The 18,826-nt window shown below is 40.6% G+C and overlaps 1 protein-coding gene across 2 annotated transcripts in view; it reads right to left on the bottom strand.

The window, feature by feature from the left end:
- Positions 1–14,491, bottom strand: part of LOC110492222 (guanine nucleotide-binding protein G(I)/G(S)/G(T) subunit beta-1) — a 59,136-nt gene extending 44,645 nt beyond the window's left edge. The window contains exon 1 of one of the 2 annotated variants that reach the window (XM_036947185.1): positions 13,920–14,491. The gene's annotated coding sequence lies outside the window, so the exon portion shown is untranslated. The remainder of the gene's footprint in view (positions 1–13,919) is intronic. The other variant, XM_036947184.1, reaches the window with a different exon arrangement.
- Between the last annotated feature and the right edge of the window lie 4,335 nt (positions 14,492–18,826).

The following is an 18,826-nucleotide window of genomic DNA, read 5'->3' as shown; positions in this document are numbered from 1 at the left end:
CCTAGGAACGGTGGGTTAACTGCCTTGTTCAGGGGCAGAATGACAGAATTTTACCTTGTCAGCTCCGGGATTCAATCTTGCAACCTTATAGTTAACTAGTCCAACGCTCTAACCACCTGATTACATTGCACTCCACGAGGAGACTGCCTGTTACGCAAATGCAGTAAGAAGCCAAGGTAAGTTGCTAGCTAGCATTAAACGTATCTTATAAAAAAAAATCATAATCACTAGTTAACTACACATGGTTGATGATATTACTAGTTTATCGAGCGTGTCCTGCGTTGCATATAAATCGATGTGGTGCGTATTCGCGAAAAATGACTGTCTTGCTCCAATGTGTACCTAACCATAAACATCAATGCCTTTCTTAAAATCAATACACAAGTATATATTTTTAAACCTGCATTTTTAGTTAAAATTGCCTGCGAACTCTGAAGACTATTTCTTCCTAACAAAGACAGCCAACTTCGCCAAATGGGGGATGATTTAACAAAAGCGCATTTGCGAAAAAGCACAATCTTTGCACGACTGTACTGGACCCAAGGTCTTAGCAGCATTGTGACGTATTTGTAGGCATATCATTGGAAGATTGACCATAAGAGACTACATTTTCCAAGTGTCCGCCTGGTGTCCTGCGTCGAATTCGGTGCGCAATTGCCAGCTGCTTCTACTTTACCATTTGATTCAGGGGAGAAAGCATGTGTCCAAGAACGATGTATCAATGAAGAGATATGTGAAAAACACCTTGATGATTGATTCTAAACAACGTTTGCCATGTTTTCAGTCGATATTATGGAGTTAATTTGGAAAAAAGTTCACGTTTTGAGGACTGAATTTTCGGATTTTTTTTGGTAGCCAAATGTGATGTATAAAACAGAGCTATTTCTAATACACAAGGAATCTTTTTGGAAAAACTGAGCATCTGCTATCTAACTGAGAGTATCCTCATTGAAAACATCAGAAGTTCTTCAAAGGTAAATGATTTTATTTGAAGGCTTTTATGTTTTTGTTAATGTTGCGTGCTGGATGCCAACGCTAATGCTAACGCTAAATGCTAACGCGAAATGCTAACGCTAGCTAGCTACTTTTACACAAATGATTGTTTTCCTATGGTTGAGAAGCATATTTTGAAAATCTGAGATGACAGTGTTGTTTACAAAAGGCTAAGCTTGAGAGATGGCATATTTATTTCATTTCATTTGCGATTTTCATAAATAGTTAACGTTGTGTTATGCTAATGAGCTTGCTGATAGATTTACACAATCCTGGATACAGGGTTTTTTTCATAGCTAAACGTGACGCAGAAAACGGAGCGATTTGTCCTAAACAAATAATCTTTCAGGAAAAACTGAACATTTGCTATCTGAGAGTCTCCTCATTGAAAACATCTGAAGTTCTTCAAAGGTAAATGATTTTATTTGAATGCTTTTCTGTTTTTTTGTGTAAATGTTGCCAGCTGAATGCTAATGCTAAATGCTACGTTAGCCATCAATACTGTTACACAAATGCTTGTTTTGCAATGGTTGAGAAGCATATTTTGAAAATCTGAGATGACAGTGTTGTTAACAAAAGGCTAAGCTTGAGAGCTAGCATATTTATTTCATTTCATTTGCGATTTTCATGAATAGTTAACGTTGCGTTATGGTAATGAGCTTGAGTCTGTATTCACGATCCCGGATCCGGGATGGGGAGATCAGAAAGGTTAACGACCGTTCCACAGGTGCATGTTCATTCATTGTTTATGGTTCATTGAACAAGCATGGGAAACATTGTTTAAACCCTTTACAATGAAGATCTGTGAAGTTATTTGGATTTTCACAAATTATCTTTGAAAGACAGGGTCCTGAAAAGGGATGTTTCTATTTTTGCTGAGTTTACTTAATTGTTTGAAACTTGAATGTTTTACTACATATTATGAGGCATGTCTTGGGCTACCTACATTCTAAGTACCCTAGCCAAAATCAAACAAACGTACAGGAAATTATTTTATAAAGACTTCCATATGCAATTGAAACCAGCAGCCTCTTTCTCTCATGTTCTATTTTTTTCCAAATCAACTTTCTTTCATTGGCTACCAGGTAAAGGCAATATCTTAGGCATAATCAATTGAAAAATGTGTTGCCGATTATTTTTTATCTTGGTCACATGAAACCGCTCAAGGGTGTTTTCCCGCTAATTGCATTATGGGTGAACATTTGGGTGTAGCCTACTGCCTTGTACGCATACAATGTGAAGAAATAATAGGTTATCAACATTTTATGCTAAACGTTCTGATGTATTGCATGAGCCTCATTGCTTTAGCCTTGGCCTACTGGTTGTATGAATTTGGGATTGATCATCCCTCAACTGTCCAACAGTCTGTTTGGAATAGGCTATTTCTCTCTCGCACAGAACGACAAGCTGACCAATAGAATAGGTCAACTTTTCTACTATGTGGGATAGTAGATTGACAGGCTAGTGATTTAGCTCTTCGTTACTTGGCTGAGGAAAAGTTAATGTGGGTATTTATTCTAACATAGGCGGCGTGTGGGTTTCAGGTTTGGGAAGCAAATTTTCCATGCACCCTCACATTTGCAAACCTATGCAAGATGGCCTACTATTCCAAATGCGATTATTGGATAGTCAATTTAGGCTAATATTAAATCACCCACTGTTAGCAAAAAACACTGGTTAGGCTATAGAGGCTACATTTCTTCTTTCTTTGCACAGGAAAATGTTGTCCTTTTTATAAACGCATTGCAATTCTACTACATGCTATGACTGGAGACATTAGCAGAAACTGACATGCATGATTGTTGCTGAAACTCACTCGGAAGACAGCACACACACACACACTACAGCCTGGACCTAAACTACATATAGTCATTGGCATGCTTACATGTGAGGCAACACATTTCACATATGGGACTGGGCTGGGAAGAAAACAATTAACTACAACATGTCAGAGGAAAGGGTGAACTCCAGATTCTATAGGAAATAAATCACTATACTGAAATGAGTAGCCACTAAGTTTTCATAACAATTATTGATCCTTTATTTAACTAGGCAAGACAGTTAACACATTCTTATTTTCAATGACTGCCTAGGAACGGTGGGTTAACTGCCTTGTTCAGGGGCAGAATGACAGAATTTTACCTTGTCAGCTCCGGGATTCAATCTTGCAACCTTATAGTTAACTAGTCCAACGCTCTAACCACCTGATTACATTGCACTCCACGAGGAGACTGCCTGTTACGCAAATGCAGTAAGAAGCCAAGGTAAGTTGCTAGCTAGCATTAAACGTATCTTATAAAAAAAAATCATAATCACTAGTTAACTACACATGGTTGATGATATTACTAGTTTATCGAGCGTGTCCTGCGTTGCATATAAATCGATGTGGTGCGTATTCGCGAAAAATGACTGTCTTGCTCCAATGTGTACCTAACCATAAACATCAATGCCTTTCTTAAAATCAATACACAAGTATATATTTTTAAACCTGCATTTTTAGTTAAAATTGCCTGCGAACTCTGAAGACTATTTCTTCCTAACAAAGACAGCCAACTTCGCCAAATGGGGGATGATTTAACAAAAGCGCATTTGCGAAAAAGCACAATCTTTGCACGACTGTACTTAACCATAAACATCAATGCCTTTCTTAAAATCAATACACAGAAGTATATATTTTTAAACCTGCATATTTTGCTAAAAGAAATCCAGGTTAGCAGGCAATATTAAACAGGTGAAATTGTGTTACTTCTCTTGCGTTCATTGCACTCAGAGTCATGGTATATGCAACAGTTTGGGCCGCCTAATTTGCCAGAATTTTACGTAATTATGACATAACATTGTAGGTTGTTCAATGTAACAGAAATATTTAGTCTTATGGATACCACCCGTTAGATTATACGGAACCGTTCCGTATTTCACTGAAAGAATAAACATCTCGTTTGAGATGGTTTCCAGATTCTACCATATTAATGACCTAAGGCTCATATTTCTGTGTGTTATGTTATAATTAAGTCTATGATTTGATAGAGCAGTGTGACTGAGCGGTGGTAGGCACCAGCAGGCTTGTAAGCATTCATTCAAACAGCACTTTCGTGCGTTTTGCCAGCAGCTCGTCGCTGTGCTTCAAGCATTGAGCTGTTTATGACTTCAAGTCTATCAACTCCCGAGATTAGGATGGTGTAACTGATGTGAAATGGCTAGCTAGTTAGCGGGGTGCGCGCTAATAGAACTCATATGGCAGGCAAAATCCTGAGGAGAAATCAAAACAGGAAGTGAGAAATCTGGACTTTGTATGTATTCACCAGTCCCCAATGAAATCCCCTTGAGATATTAATGTTGCACTGCCTAGGGGTTCCACTAGATGTCAACCATCGATAGAAATTTGAATGAGACTTCTATGGTGTTGTGGGAGTGAATGAGTGCAGAATCTGTCAGGTGTCTGGCAGTCAGCCATTTTCTGATCGCGCTTATTCCTCATGGTATCCACTTGCGTTCCATTGCTCATGAAGACACAAAGGAATACTCCGGTTGGAACTTTATTGAAGCTATATGTTAAAAACATCCTAATGATTGATTCTGTACTTAGTTTGAAATATTTATTCTGTAATATAACTTTTTAAAGTTTTTGTCCGATGTAACGCTGACCAGAATGAGCGTTTGGATATGTAATATTTGGACATAACAGACATTATCAAACAAATCAAACATTTGTGGGCCTGGGATTCCTGGAGTGCTTTCTGATGTAGATCAAAGGGAATATTTATCATGTAATTTCTTGTTTATGTTGACGCAATCATTGCGGCTAGTGATTTTTACTTCTGAGCGCCGTCTTAGATTATTGCATGCGTTTCTTTTTCCCTAAAGTTTATTTTAAATCTGACAGAGCGGTTGCATTAAGGAGAGGTATATCTATAATTCCATGTGTATTATCATCTACATTTATGATGAGTATTTCTGTTGAATGATGTGGCTATGCAAAATCACTGGATGTTTTTGGAACTAGTGAATGTAATGCACCAATGTAAACTCATATTTTGATAAATATGAACTTTATCAAACAAAACATACATGTATGTCCTATGAGTGTCATCTGATGAAGATGATCAAAGGTTAGTGATTCATTGTATCTCTATTTGTGGTTGAGACTGGTTGGAAAATCTTTGGCTGGAAAAATGGCTGTGTTTTTCTGTGGCTATGTGGTGACCTAACAATCGTTTGTGGTGCTTTTGCTGTAAAGCATATTTTTAAAAAATCGGACACTGTGGTGGGATTAACAAGATGAACTTTAAAATGGTATGAGATACATGTATGTTTGAGGAATTTTAATTATGAGATTTGATGTTTTGAAATTGGCGCCCTGCACTTTCACTGGCTGTTGTCATATCCTCCCGTTAACGGGATTGCAGTCATAAGTTAATTGATATGCATTCCAGGTGACTACCCCATGAAGCTTGTTGAGAGAATGCCAAGAGAGTGCAAAGCTGTCAAGGCAAAGGGTTGCTACATTGATTGCTACACTGGTTACTACATGATTCCATGTGTTATTTCATAGTGAAGACAAACTATTATTCTACAATGTATAAAATAGTAAAAATAAAGAAAAAACCCTTAAATGAGTAGGTGTCCAAACTTGTGACTAGTACATTTTTTTAACCAATACTTTGACTCAAAATATCGATATAGCATCCAAAATAATACAGCTGTATCTAAATGTATACATTTTTGTGACAGGGTTCCTCTTTTTTGGATGTTGATTGTATAAATCTATATATTCAGAGTTGCAGTGTGTTAGTGTTAATCAGTCTTGCGGCCTGCCTCTGCAATATATACTAGGCCTAGACTACAGTATCAGCACTTCTACCAATGCTGGTAGCCTCACTAATGGTGATTGAGTTTTGTTACTGTTTGCACCAAATATAACTTCTCATTCACTTAATAATTAATTGACTGAGAGTCTTGGTACAATTGAGAGCATAACATTAAAGATGGTCACACAATGCTTTTACTTGTGTACACGTTGATACAAGGGCCCAGAACAAGTATCCTTTCAACATATAATAATAATACATGTGAAATGAGTCCCATTGAAGTCAGTAAGTCAGGACCTCAGGGGTGATTGACTGATGGGGATAGAGGGGATGGGTTGGCCATCATATAAGGTCCCATTCACAGGGGACACTAGCATCAGGACTCCATACAGTCTACACAAAAGCATTTCCACCTCAGCAGCTACACGTGTACAGCAACTCATGCCCTTGCAAATTCCCTGACAACTGGGTCGAAGAACCCCACTACGGTTAGAATTGTGGCTTCGATAAACAAGCATCCTCTGCTGTTGAACCGTGGGGCTGACTTCAGAACAGATCTGGGGAGGATAACGCAATTCAATTGAAGCAATTCAATTAAAGCATTAGGAGGTCCAACATATGACAGCACACATACTGTATACTTAGGCACATGTTTGTTATATGATGCACGTGCATAGAAAAGCTGTCCATCCTCACTCAGTTAACAAGAAGGTTGGCATTATTTTCATTAGGCCTAAAAATACTAATGGCTTTTGAAATCGCCTAAATGCAGAAAAGCAATGGTATACAATTATGTTTTTAGCTATCAATGCAAACCTCTGCTTTCTGTGGAAAACGCCTAAAGGTATACACCACATTGATGGGAGTGTCAGTAAAGTTTAATTGATTGATTCGTGAAACATACCATGATGCCACAAGTTTCTAGGAAGGGAGGCTGGGGCAGGTGGAAATGGTAGGTGTGCTTTTGCCATTCAAGCAGGCAGATACAGTGCCTTGCAAAAGTACTCATCCCCCTTGCCGTTTTTCCTATTTTGTTGCATTACAATCTGTAACTTTCGGCTGAGCCGTTGTGGCTAGACATTTCCACTTCACAATAAAAGCACTTCCAGTTGACCGGGGCAGCTCTAGCAGTGCAGAAATTTGACAAACATACTTGTTGGAAAGGTGGAATCCTATGACGATGCCACGTTGAAAGTTACTGAGCTCTTCAGTAAGGCCATTCTACTGCCAATGTTTGTCAATGGAGATTGCATGGCGGTGTGCTCAATTTTCTACACCTGTCCTCAACGGATGTGGCTGAAATAGCCAAACCCACTATTTGAAGGGTTGTCCACATACTTTTGTATATACAGTGAACATCTAGTATGACAAGTTTCACACCGGTTGTATTTCTGCCTGCTTGAACAGCAAATAGTTAAAATACAAAATAATACATTAAATAACCCTGGGAATCAATATAACAACGCTCAGAGAAGCAAAGAAAAAAAAAACATACAAAATAAGTTACCTCTTCCTTTGCGAGAAATGGAGCTGTTGGGAGTGTACGTAATCCTTCACCTGCCATCTAGCACCTAAATTCTCAGGCACCCCTCACCTCTGCAGCCTGGCAGGCCCATCCTTGGCCTCCCGGCCCTCCCCCCACCTTGCAGCATCGTCCCTGAGCATGAGGCTGGAGTCAAACAGGTTCCACAGGATAGCGCCCGTGCTGGCAGACATACTCCAAATGCCACGGCGTGAAGGCAGTCATTAAGGGAGGATTAGGGGAAAACAGTCAAATGCTCATGGTAACAGCCAGACCGGTCTGATAAAGAAAAAAAAACACAACTCAACCACTTTTTACATCCAAACATACATAAACAAAAAGGTGTAGTTTGTGCTTGTGACATATGCCCAACTTGCTTTTCCATATCAGAAAAACAAAAAATCAGGTCAAGCTTGCCCAAAGCCAAAAGCATGACTGTTTAAAAAGAAAACTACACTCCTTTGATTGCATGAATACATTTACCCCTCCTCCCGCTCTCTCTCCCAGATTCTCCCCAAAAAGAGAGGAACAAGTGTATGTGTGAAGTGTCACATGACAGCCAGCCAGTCCTTTTTATTCCAGCGACTTACTGTGTCTCTTTGTCATATAAAAACTCACTCCCTGCCTTCCTATCAAAGGCTCAGAATTCTGGTTTGGTGACATTTCCCCCCGGCAGTCAAATCTATGGGGCTGAATGTAAATAGAAGGCAGGAGGCCTTTATTCAAAGAAGCAGAGTTCCCCATGCAAAGTGCTGTTTCAGGTTGACAGGACTCTATAGCAGTGGAACGACCAACGACATAGGAGTAGAGGGGTCAATAACAGTCCTGTCGCCACTCACTTTGACTATTCAAAACATAGTGGCCCTCAGCCGTGCAGTCATCCCTGATAAGCCAGGGCCATACAGCGTGGACCTTCAACCAAACTAGCTTGTGAGCGGAACAGTTACCACAACAGTTCTACTGGTGTACGGCTAACCGAAACTGCGTGGCTTGGATTTGCTAGAGGTTATCAGACACATTGGGAGCACTAGCAATACAAATAGAAGAGGAAACATATTGACAAAGGACATTTTTCTCCTCAGGTAAAACATAGGACAGAATTGCAGATTATGTTGCTGAGAGCTAAAATGATATAACACAAGGTAGTTGTCACACTAGTCAATCTAGTAAATCTGTCTGTTTTCAGTCACTGGACATTCCATAAATCAGCTGTAACAACAAGACACCTGGGTTGCCCAGAATAACCAGGGTGTCCTTTTCTCTGGGCACACCCCACAGAACCGGCCACGTCATACAGCAGAGAGAGGAGAGGCAGGAGAGAGAAAGAAAAGAGGAGAGCGAGAGCTTGGTTGAAGAGTACCTCCCGACAGTTTTTTCCCCTCTAGTCAGGAACAGGAAGAGAAATTAACTCTGCTCAGGCGTTTCTTTTACGCCTGCTACGTTAGGTTGGCCGTGTTGTGACCCTTCGGGGAAAGGAGGGAGTAGATGGATTTAGGGAGTGAGTGCAAAAGACTGGGTGGAACTTGAGATATTCGACTGCATAGAATCTCAGAATCATTAGCACCGGTGTAAATGGATCAGATTTGGTCAAACAGGACAAGGCAGCTCACCTTTGAACCCTAAAGTAAAGACGGGCTGTCAACCTGCACTGCAGGTGGGGTTGAGGAGGGGGTAAGGCCACAAGCAAGGAAAATGATTTGTCTGGGAAATCTATTGGAATTACATGGTTCTGGCAGTTTGGCCGCTGAAGTAAGTGAGCCCAATATTAGCAGTCAAACAGCTGCTGCCTGTCCTGGGTGATCTTGTTCGACTGTGCTAAAATGATGGAGTGAGGAACATGGAAGACAGAAAGACACAGCAGGAGAGAATAGTCTAGTCTGACAGGAAATCTCTGCTCATGAGCGGTGTCCCGCCTACCGAGGGATGTTAATGTCTGTTGGAGTTTCTCAACCCCAAGTACTGGGCTGCTAAGTTAAAGGTCCAATGGAGTCTTTATCTTAATATAAAATCAGTTCTGGGTAACAATTAAGTACTTTAATGTGATAGTTTTCAATTAAAATTGTGAAAAATAAACAAAAATAGCTTCTTAGCAAAGATACATTTCTCAAGCTAATTTTTGCTAGGACAGTGTGGGGGTGATCTGGGGAAAACAGAAAACTGGCTGTTATTGACAGAGGGGTTTGGAACTTTCTTATTGGTCTATTAACTAAATTACTGCCTGGTAATTTTTCCAACCTCAGTGTAGAAATATATATTTAAACACAGGAAGAAAAAAGGTACTGCACTGGGCCCTTAAATATTTCTCAGTAAGAACATATTCTTAAAGGTAGACTCAGCTAAATAACATTGCCATGAACAGCACCGCAGATATTGAGACGAGCGAGACGAGACTTCACTCTCACAAAGTCACACACAGTATCTGCGCATGTGCACGGGTTCGCTTCACGCCGTTACAGCGTGGCAACCACGGGACCAAAACAGTGGAGAAGTTGAGCCTTGCGCTTCAAAGCTTTTAGTTGTTGCGGAAATTGACCCACTATGCTGTTTACTTTCTGCATTAAAGTACGTCATATCGCCGAGTCTACCTTTAATGTAAACAAATCATACCAAGACTTGTATGTTTATCTTTTAATGTAATGATTGTCATCATTGTTATAAAGCACAAAGAACACAAATGCTATGACAACTCACAATATAGCTATGCAAAGCAGATATCCTAAATCAACAACTGTATGGTCAAATGAAGGGTGTAAGTAAGTAAGAAACCAACATTTCACCGAGAGATGATCCCAACTAGTCTGGCCGTGGCAGCCCCAGTCATAACATGGAAGGCATGTCATTGTAATAGTAAGAAATTCCATATGGCTAAAAGCAGGATCATAGGAAAAGAGGAAAATCAGCACTATCACTGACCAAGCCCCATAATCCCAAAAGCTGAAATCCAAAAACTAAGATTTTAATCCCATTCATACCATGCGCTCACAGAAATCCAGGGGGATGAAAATCTGTATAAAACAAAACTAAATATCCCTCCTGCTTCACAAAGGACAGATAATTCAGCTCATCCCCTGATAGTGATGATTCTAGTGTCATCTCTCAGGTGAACAAGTTTGGCCAGGGGGCCAAATGCCACATTCTGATTTTGCTTCTGGAACCTGATTGTAAAGGCGAATGTTAGTGAGTATGACCGTCATCTGAAGTGTCAACTCCGCTAGTCTGGGAGACACTGACTGAAGTCTCCATGAATGGCACTATATGTATAGACATACTCCCTGTTCACCCTCCTGGACATTGTGAGATGTCATGTGTTACAGAGTGGCCCAGTTCCTGCCAGATGTCAACACGAGGCAGTGGATCATATAAGGTTACAGCAGGGTCGCAGTCAAAATGAAATGTGCACATTGACACGAGCGAAAATATTTTTGGTAACAGCTTACTTGAGACTGACACTGAATAGGGGGCAGTAGTGTGTGGATGTGTGCAAAGCATCTTATGTTCTACTGCCGGTGTGTTGTGTGTAGTGTGGTGTTCTGACCTGTAAGCAAGTAATGGGATGAGAGCTATGCGATGAGAGAGCCTGCAGGCCTGAATACTGTAGTCACTGATTAGACTCAATCACACTTGCATGATGAGAGAAACCACAGTGGAGCTCAGATTCCTGTGAGTAAGACTGAGAAATTAGGTGACGACTATTCCAGGACTACAGTTAAATCACTTAATCTCCTGGCACAGCCATACAAGTGAATACATCCTTCAATCTGCTGGATGGCCAGTACTGTGTAAAGGTGTAGACATGTAGGGAGGATTCACGATTATATGTTCAAGTGCACCAAAACAAATGAAAAACGCATCCACGTTCAGCAAATAATATCCTACAACTTTGAGAGATAGGCACTCAGAACTGCTAAAAAAATGGTTAGTTATGGAGTGGGCAATTGGGCCAATCCCTCTATTGAAAGTAATATGATATTTTATAATCAGTGTCCACAAATCCTTACAATGCCCTTTTCATCCACGGCGAGTGCCAACAGCTTGTTTTGCTCCAAGTCACATTAAGGTCTTTAAGTAAAAAAGATACATGATGTAAGGTAGCCTATACTCAAAATGTGACAATGGTAAAGGACCAGCCCCAGTACACTGACTAAATAAAATAAAAAATACAAGATACAAAAAGGTTATTGAACTACAAGCTCGCTGATCAGTACAACATACATTAATCTTTATATCTTAAATTGTTACCTTGATACATACACTTGAATATAAGCTGCCATATACTCGTACTACCTTAATACTTAACATAAAAATGAAACGTACATTTGTATTGGAATAATATTGATTTAAAAATAATGTCCAACCTTGAAATAAATCTCACTTATATGAACAGCTAAAGCGCAAGTGCTTTTGTGTACCAAGCAAAATAAGATTTTAATACATATTTGTAGATTCCTGAATTTAGCTGCTCACTGGCTAATATTCGAGATGTACTAACCTTACAACCGTCCACCTAAATGTTGTCCCACATCCCACAGTTGAAAAACACCTCTCTTTTATATAATTTATACATGATTCAGAAACTAGTATATTTACTCAAATGTATGTTTATTAACTACAATTATCGATATATATTATGGTACCCCTGAATCCAGCGGAAGCTGGGCTGATGTCTTTCAGTCAGAAAAAAGCGGTGTGTAAATGGGCTTTGAACGCCATCTTGTACGTTGCAGCTGCTTGGGCCCTGAATACAGGAACCCATTCATTCAAGGAGGGAAGCGAACTAGCCAGATTAATTCATCTTTGTGAACCAGAAATTACAAATATCCCTTTTGAAAAACGGAAAATGTTTAACGTGACAAAGATATTATGGAACATCAAATAACTATATTGGAAAACTGAACCTGCTGGCGTCCTATATTGTCTCATAATGTAAGAAAAATGCGAGTTCTTTCAACCAGCGATTGACAATGGCAACATTGTTATTACTCGTTTTCAACATGACGACAATTTCTGGTTCGACAAAACTAAAAGCCCGGTTTAGAATGTTTGCCGCTTGTAATGTTGACATAAAAAAAATCCCCTCCCTACACTTTCTTTTCAGTTCTAGAAAGTAACAGGATTAGCTGCTTCCTCGTTACCCATTTCCTCTAGTCTACTCCATGAAAGACCATTCACACTGGAGCGGACAGAGGTATGGCTATTAGGTGTAACCACTTGTACAGTAAAACCTATGGCCAGGTTGAACAGATTGTAGAAATCCAATTAACGTTAATTTACTTCCTCTGTATATCAAATTAAGGCCAATCAAATGCTGCCAGCCCGTACACTAATAAAGTAGCAAGCTGGCTAAACATACTGCTTACTAGTTAGCAATATAACGTTAGGTGGCTGATTTATGCAATAGCTAGCTCGTCATACATTAATAGACAAGCTTGTTGCTGATTTTAGGTGTATTAAGGCCATAATCTTGTACCACCATAGTTATCACGCCAGATATGATAGCTAACTGTAACGCAAGATAATTTGGTGGCTGGCTGACATAATGGCTGTTCAGCGAATGACAACGTAAACAGAGAGCTAGCAAACTAGGCGATAGGTGTCGAATGTGTCCAGCCTAAACCCAACAGCAGCAGTTCCATCTTGGTTGGCTACTGTTGCAGGCTCACACGCACAATCGGAAACATGTCAAGTTTCTTGCTAATTGCAAACGTAGGCAGTAGTATGGCTTTCTATACCGTCTCCGTCTGTGTTATGGACTACGAAAAAGTGTGTGTGGGGGTGCACTGATAGCTAACTAGCTAGCTTTCGGCTCCAGTGATGTTGAAATAGCCATTTTTTGTCTCCTATTACCACCTAACGTTACTTGCTACAGTTGTATTATAACGCACAAATCCTCTATGCATTATATGACCCTTTAATCATTGGTAAAATGTCAGATGCATTAAAACATTATGCATCACCATCTATGACATTTGGTATAACTTAGTTAACTAAATTAGTATTTAAGATGGTTGGATATAGCTCATTTGCTAGCAAGCTCGTTATCTAGGAATGTCAGCAAACGTCTAACACAATAATCTTGATTTACAAAAGCCAATTAGACTGAATATTAGTTAACTAGCTACGTTTGCCATTTTGTTAGATGCGTGAAAAACAGTGCAACTCAAATTCAGACGTTGACAGTTTTGTTAACTAGCTTTAGCTAGTGATCTTACGAAAGAAGCTAAGTTCCACTAGCTTTGAGGGTTACATTTAGCTGCCAGCTAGCTAGCCCACTCATTGGTATTGCAAAACCTAAGCCATGGCAAATAGCTAAGCCACACCATAATAAAAAGTTTGCATAAAGTTAGTTATATTGTGACTACCTACAACCACAACTCAAATAAGTACAACATCGAATAATTTAAAGTGTGTTTTGTGCTTTTCCAACTACCTACCTACCCACACCCCGTTAGCTTCAACCAGCGAGTCACTCAACTCAATTTAACCCCTTCCGCCTAGCTTCCTAGCTAGGCACCCCAGACAATGTTAGCTACAGAAGTTAGCTACGTCTTTTGAAAAATAAGTTGCCATTAATGCGTCCCAACTCATAACTTACTTACCCGTTTTCAGTCGAGGGTATCCGTGGTTTATATCGCATTGATTGGAAACAGCGAAGATCTACTCCTCTCCACCTAGCTAATACACAGACTAGATCTAGCAAGCTATCGAGGAGTGGCACTCCCCGAACAGAGGTTTCGATCCGCCAAGAGGAGACACACCGGCACAAAGATGAGGAAATGTTCACCCTACTAAACCAACGCTTTGTGGAAAAACACTGCGTTTGAGAGTCTATGGGTGGTCTTGTATTTCACAACAGTCTCGTTCCAATCTTCTAACTATCCTTCTGGTCTTTCCCACCGTAGTTCCCCGTTCTCTCTTCACACCACCAGTATCTCAAACGCTTCCCCCGGCCATCAAACAGCAGAGATGGGCGCGGTAACCCTGCTCTCAGCTCTAGGAAACCCCACGTTACGGCTACGTCATAGCGCACGACAAAGGGTCGTCGTCGATTCAAAAATCTGATAATTTGGTACAAAATTGATGTAGTTTAATACTAGAAAACTATCCCGCTTCAAAATATTGTATTTTCATATTTTAGTTTGTACTCCCTTGAAATTCCATTCATGAACCTTTTTGTGATAAAACAAACAAGATAGACTACTACTTGACAACCACCAGTCTACTCTAACTAAAGTAACACGGTTCAGCTGGGCAATTTAGGGAAGTAGTCAATAAAGGCTCTGGCTGGTCAGGCAGGCTGGACAACAAATTGTGTTTTCTTGATTTGGTGGTATTCTAAATGTTCTAGTATTCTGATTTCAGCGATATAGTTGTGCATACAGAGCTTTCCATTTGGCAAATCTGCCCATAACTATCCTCCTGATTCCTGTTTACCCACAAAAAACTAAAACAGGAAGTACCAGTGGCAAGCTCAATAAGGAAGTGGTCTGATGAAGCGGATGCTAAAATACAGGACTGTTTCGCTAGCACAGACTGGAATATGTTCCGAGATTCATCTGATGGAATTGAGGAATTTACCACATCAGTCACAAGCTTCATTACCAAGTGCATCAACAACATCATCCCCACAGTGACCATATGTTTATATCCCAACCAGAAGCCATGGATTACAGGCAACATCCGCACTGAGCTGACGCTTTCAATGAGCGGGACACTAATCCAGACACTTATAAGAAATCCTGCTACGCCGCCCGACGAACCATCAAACAGGCAACGGGTCAATACAGGACCAAGATCGAATCCTACTGCACCAGCTCTGGTGCTTGTCCGATGTGGCACGTCTTGCAAACTATCATGGATTACAAAGGGAAATCCGGCCGTGAGCTGTCCAGTGATGTAAGCCTACCAGACAAGCTAAATACCTTCTATGCTCGCTTTGATGAACCATGCACGAGAGCACCAGCTGTTCCGGATGACTGTGGGATCTCGCTCTCCATAGCCGATGTGAGTATGACCTTTAAACAGGTTAACATTCACAAGGCTGCAGGGTCAGACGGATTATCAGGATGCGTAATCCGAGCATGCGCTGACGAGTGGGCAAGTCTCTTCACTGATATTTTCACTCTCTCCCCGACCCAGTCTGTATTACCTACATGTTTCAGGAAGACCACCATAGTCCCTTTTCCCAAGAATGCCAAGGTAACCTGTCTAAATGACTATCGCCCCATAGCACTCACATCTGTAGCCATGAAATGCTTGGAAAGGCTGGTCATGGCTCACATCAACACCATCATCCCAGACCCACCCCAATTCGCATAATGCCGCAACAGATTCACAGATGACGCAATCTCTGTCACACTGCAATTTCCCGCCTGGACAAAAGGAACACCTACGTGAGAATGCTGTTCATTGACTACAGGTCAGCTTTCAACACCGCCACATTGAATGAGAAAGTTAGAGGCATAAATATCATACCCCCTAAAAAATGCCAACCTCGCCTGTTATTGTAATGGTGAGAGGCTAGCATGTCTTGGGGGTATGATATTTCTGCTTGTGTAACTTTCTCACTCATCATTTACAATTCATTCAGGATTATCTGTAAAAATTGTAGCTTTCACATTAATGTAGAAGTGTTTAGAAACATTCTTATTTACAATAAAAGTGACTCCAAAATGACAATACATTATTTACCACTCATTTCTAGTGGACACAAAATAATCTGAAACACAACCAAAACAAACAGCAAATGCATCCCAAAAATGTTTAAATCACAAAAAAATCATCAATCTACACACAATAAATACCCCATAATAACAAAGCAAAACAGGGTTAGGCATTTTTGCAAATTTACAAAAATAAAAAAGGTGTACCTTATTTTTATAAGTATTCAAACCTTTTGCTATGAGACTCGAAATTAAGCTCAGGTTCTTCCTGTTATCCTTGGGATGTTAATACAACTTGAGTCCACCTGTGGTAAATGCAATTGATTGGACATGATTTGGAAAGGCACACACCTGTCTATAGAAGGTCCCACAGTTGACAGTGCATGTCAGAGCAAAAACCAAGCCATGAGGTCGAAGGAATTGTCCGTAGAGCTCCGAGACAGGATTCTGTTGAGGCACAGATCTGGGGAAGGGTACCAAAACATTTCTGCAGCATTGAAGGTCCCCAAGAACACAGTGGCCTAAATCATTCTTAAAAGGAAGAAGTTTGGAACCACCAAGACTCTTCCTAGAGCTGGTCGCCCGGCCAAACTTATCAATCGGGGGAGAAGGGCCTTGGTCAGCGAGGTGACCAAGAACCCGATGGTCAATCTGACAGAACTCCTCTGTGGAGATCGGAGAACGTTCCAGAAGGACAACCATCTCTGCAGAACTACACCTTCCAACAGGAAACAGACCCTAAGCACACAGCCAAGACAATGCAGGAGTGGCTTCGGGACAGGTTTCTGAATGTCCTTGAGAGGCCCAGCCAGAGTCCGGACATGAACTTGATCGAACATCTCTGTAGAGACCTGAAAATAGCTGTCTAGCGACGCTCCCCATCCAACCTGACAGAGCTTGAGAGGATCTGTAGAGAAGAATGGGAGAAACTCCCCAGATACAGGTGTGCCAAGCTTGAAGCGTCATACCCAATAATACTCAAGACTGTAATCGCTGCCAAAGGTCCTTCAACAAAGTACTGAGTAAAGGGTCTGAATACTTATGTAAAATGTGATATTTCAGTTAAAAAATATATATAAATTAGCAAAGAATTTGCTCTTTTTCATTATGTGTAGATAGATTAAAACGTTGTTTTCCTCATCACTTTCAGAATAAGGCTGTAACGTAACAAAATGTGGAAAAAGTCAAGGGGTCTGAATTCCAACCAAATGCACTGTAAGTGAATTTGTCCCAATGCTTTTGGTCCCCTAAAATGGGGAGACAATGTACATAAAGTGCTGTAATTTCTTAACAGTTCACCCGATATCGATGGAAATACCCTAAAATGAAAGCTGACAGTCTGCACTTTAACCACATAGTCATTGTATCATCCAAAGTGCTGTAGTACAGAGCCAAAACATCAAAGCATTTGTCACTGTCCAAATACGTTTGGAGCTCATTGTATTGCCTCAACCACCTCGTACCCCTGCACATTGACTCTGTACTAGTACTCCTTGTATATAGCATCATCATTGTTATTTTAATGTGTTACTATTTCATTTAGTTTTTTTCTTATTTGCTTATTTTCTCACTTTTTAACTCTACATTGTTGGGAAAGGGCTCGTAAGTTAGCATTTCACAGTAGAGTCTACACGTGGCGCATGTGACAAATAACATTTGATTTGTGTTGGGTTGGACTCGGATAGCTGTTATCTGATAGGGCCTAGATTAGTGGAGGCTCACCACCTCCACATTTGTTATCCAAAGTAGCTCTACAGGTGTTGGTCATCATGACCTAGGCAAATTCATATGTTCACGGTTCACGATAAACCCACAAAAGTCCTCTAAATTTACCTTGTGACCTTTAATAGAGAAAACAGAAGTACCAGTGAAAACAAAAATTGTCAGGGGACCTAGCTATCCCAGCTCTGTCTGTAGGGGAAAATATCCATCTACTCATTATCACCAGCAGGCAGAAGCTTGTGTGTGTGATAGCGCTCAGAGGAAGGGCTGATGCTCAGTGGGTTAAGACGTTACTTAGAGACCTGGAACACAATATCCCCTCGTCCATTACCCAGGGGAGAAAGAGAGAGAGCCTCTGCCCTCCCACAGTGTGACCCTCCGGCGGGGAGACAGGAGCATCAACATATCCCTCTCCAGGAGCTGAAGTTCATTAAGATCAACAATAATTCTGTATAACCAGGCATTGTCTACTACCCTACCCGGTCTCTGGGGTATGTCTGCTGTGCATTGCAGACAGGAGAATTTCATTTGCAAATGCTTCATTCTAGTAAATTCTAAAATAATTTTTTTGCTAGTAGCTCGAGACAGAGCAATTATAATCATGTAAAGCTATACTAACTCTGAGAATTTAAAATGTCATCCTACCCATGCATCAGAATTCTCTAGAGTCCTGTTACAGGTGAGGATTGTGTGTGTGTGTTACATTGGCAAGCACAGCCCTTCTACCAGGTCAAATCAAATGTTATTTGTCACATGCGCCGAATAAAACCGGTGTAGACTTTACCGTTAAATGCTTACTTATGAGCCCTTTCCCAACAATTCAGAGCTAAAAAGTAAAATAAATTTGAACAAAATAAAAAAAGTAAATAGTAACACAAAATAACGAGAATATACAGTATACAAGGAGTACCGGTACCGAGTCAATGTGCAGGGGTACGAGGTAATGTAGGTAATAGCCGCAGGCAGAACAGTTGAAGGAGCAAGGAACCCTGACCTGTTCACCGGACGTGCTACCTGTCCCAGACCTGCTGTTTTCAACTCTCTAGGGACAGCAGGAGCGGTAGAGATACTCTCAATGATCGGCTATGAAAAGCCAACTGACATTTACTCCTGAGGTACTA

The sequence above is a fragment of the Oncorhynchus mykiss genome, chromosome 16, assembly GCF_013265735.2.
Source record: "Oncorhynchus mykiss isolate Arlee chromosome 16, USDA_OmykA_1.1, whole genome shotgun sequence".
NCBI lineage: Eukaryota > Metazoa > Chordata > Actinopteri > Salmoniformes > Salmonidae > Oncorhynchus > Oncorhynchus mykiss.
This window is presented reverse-complemented; position numbering and strand designations above follow the sequence as displayed.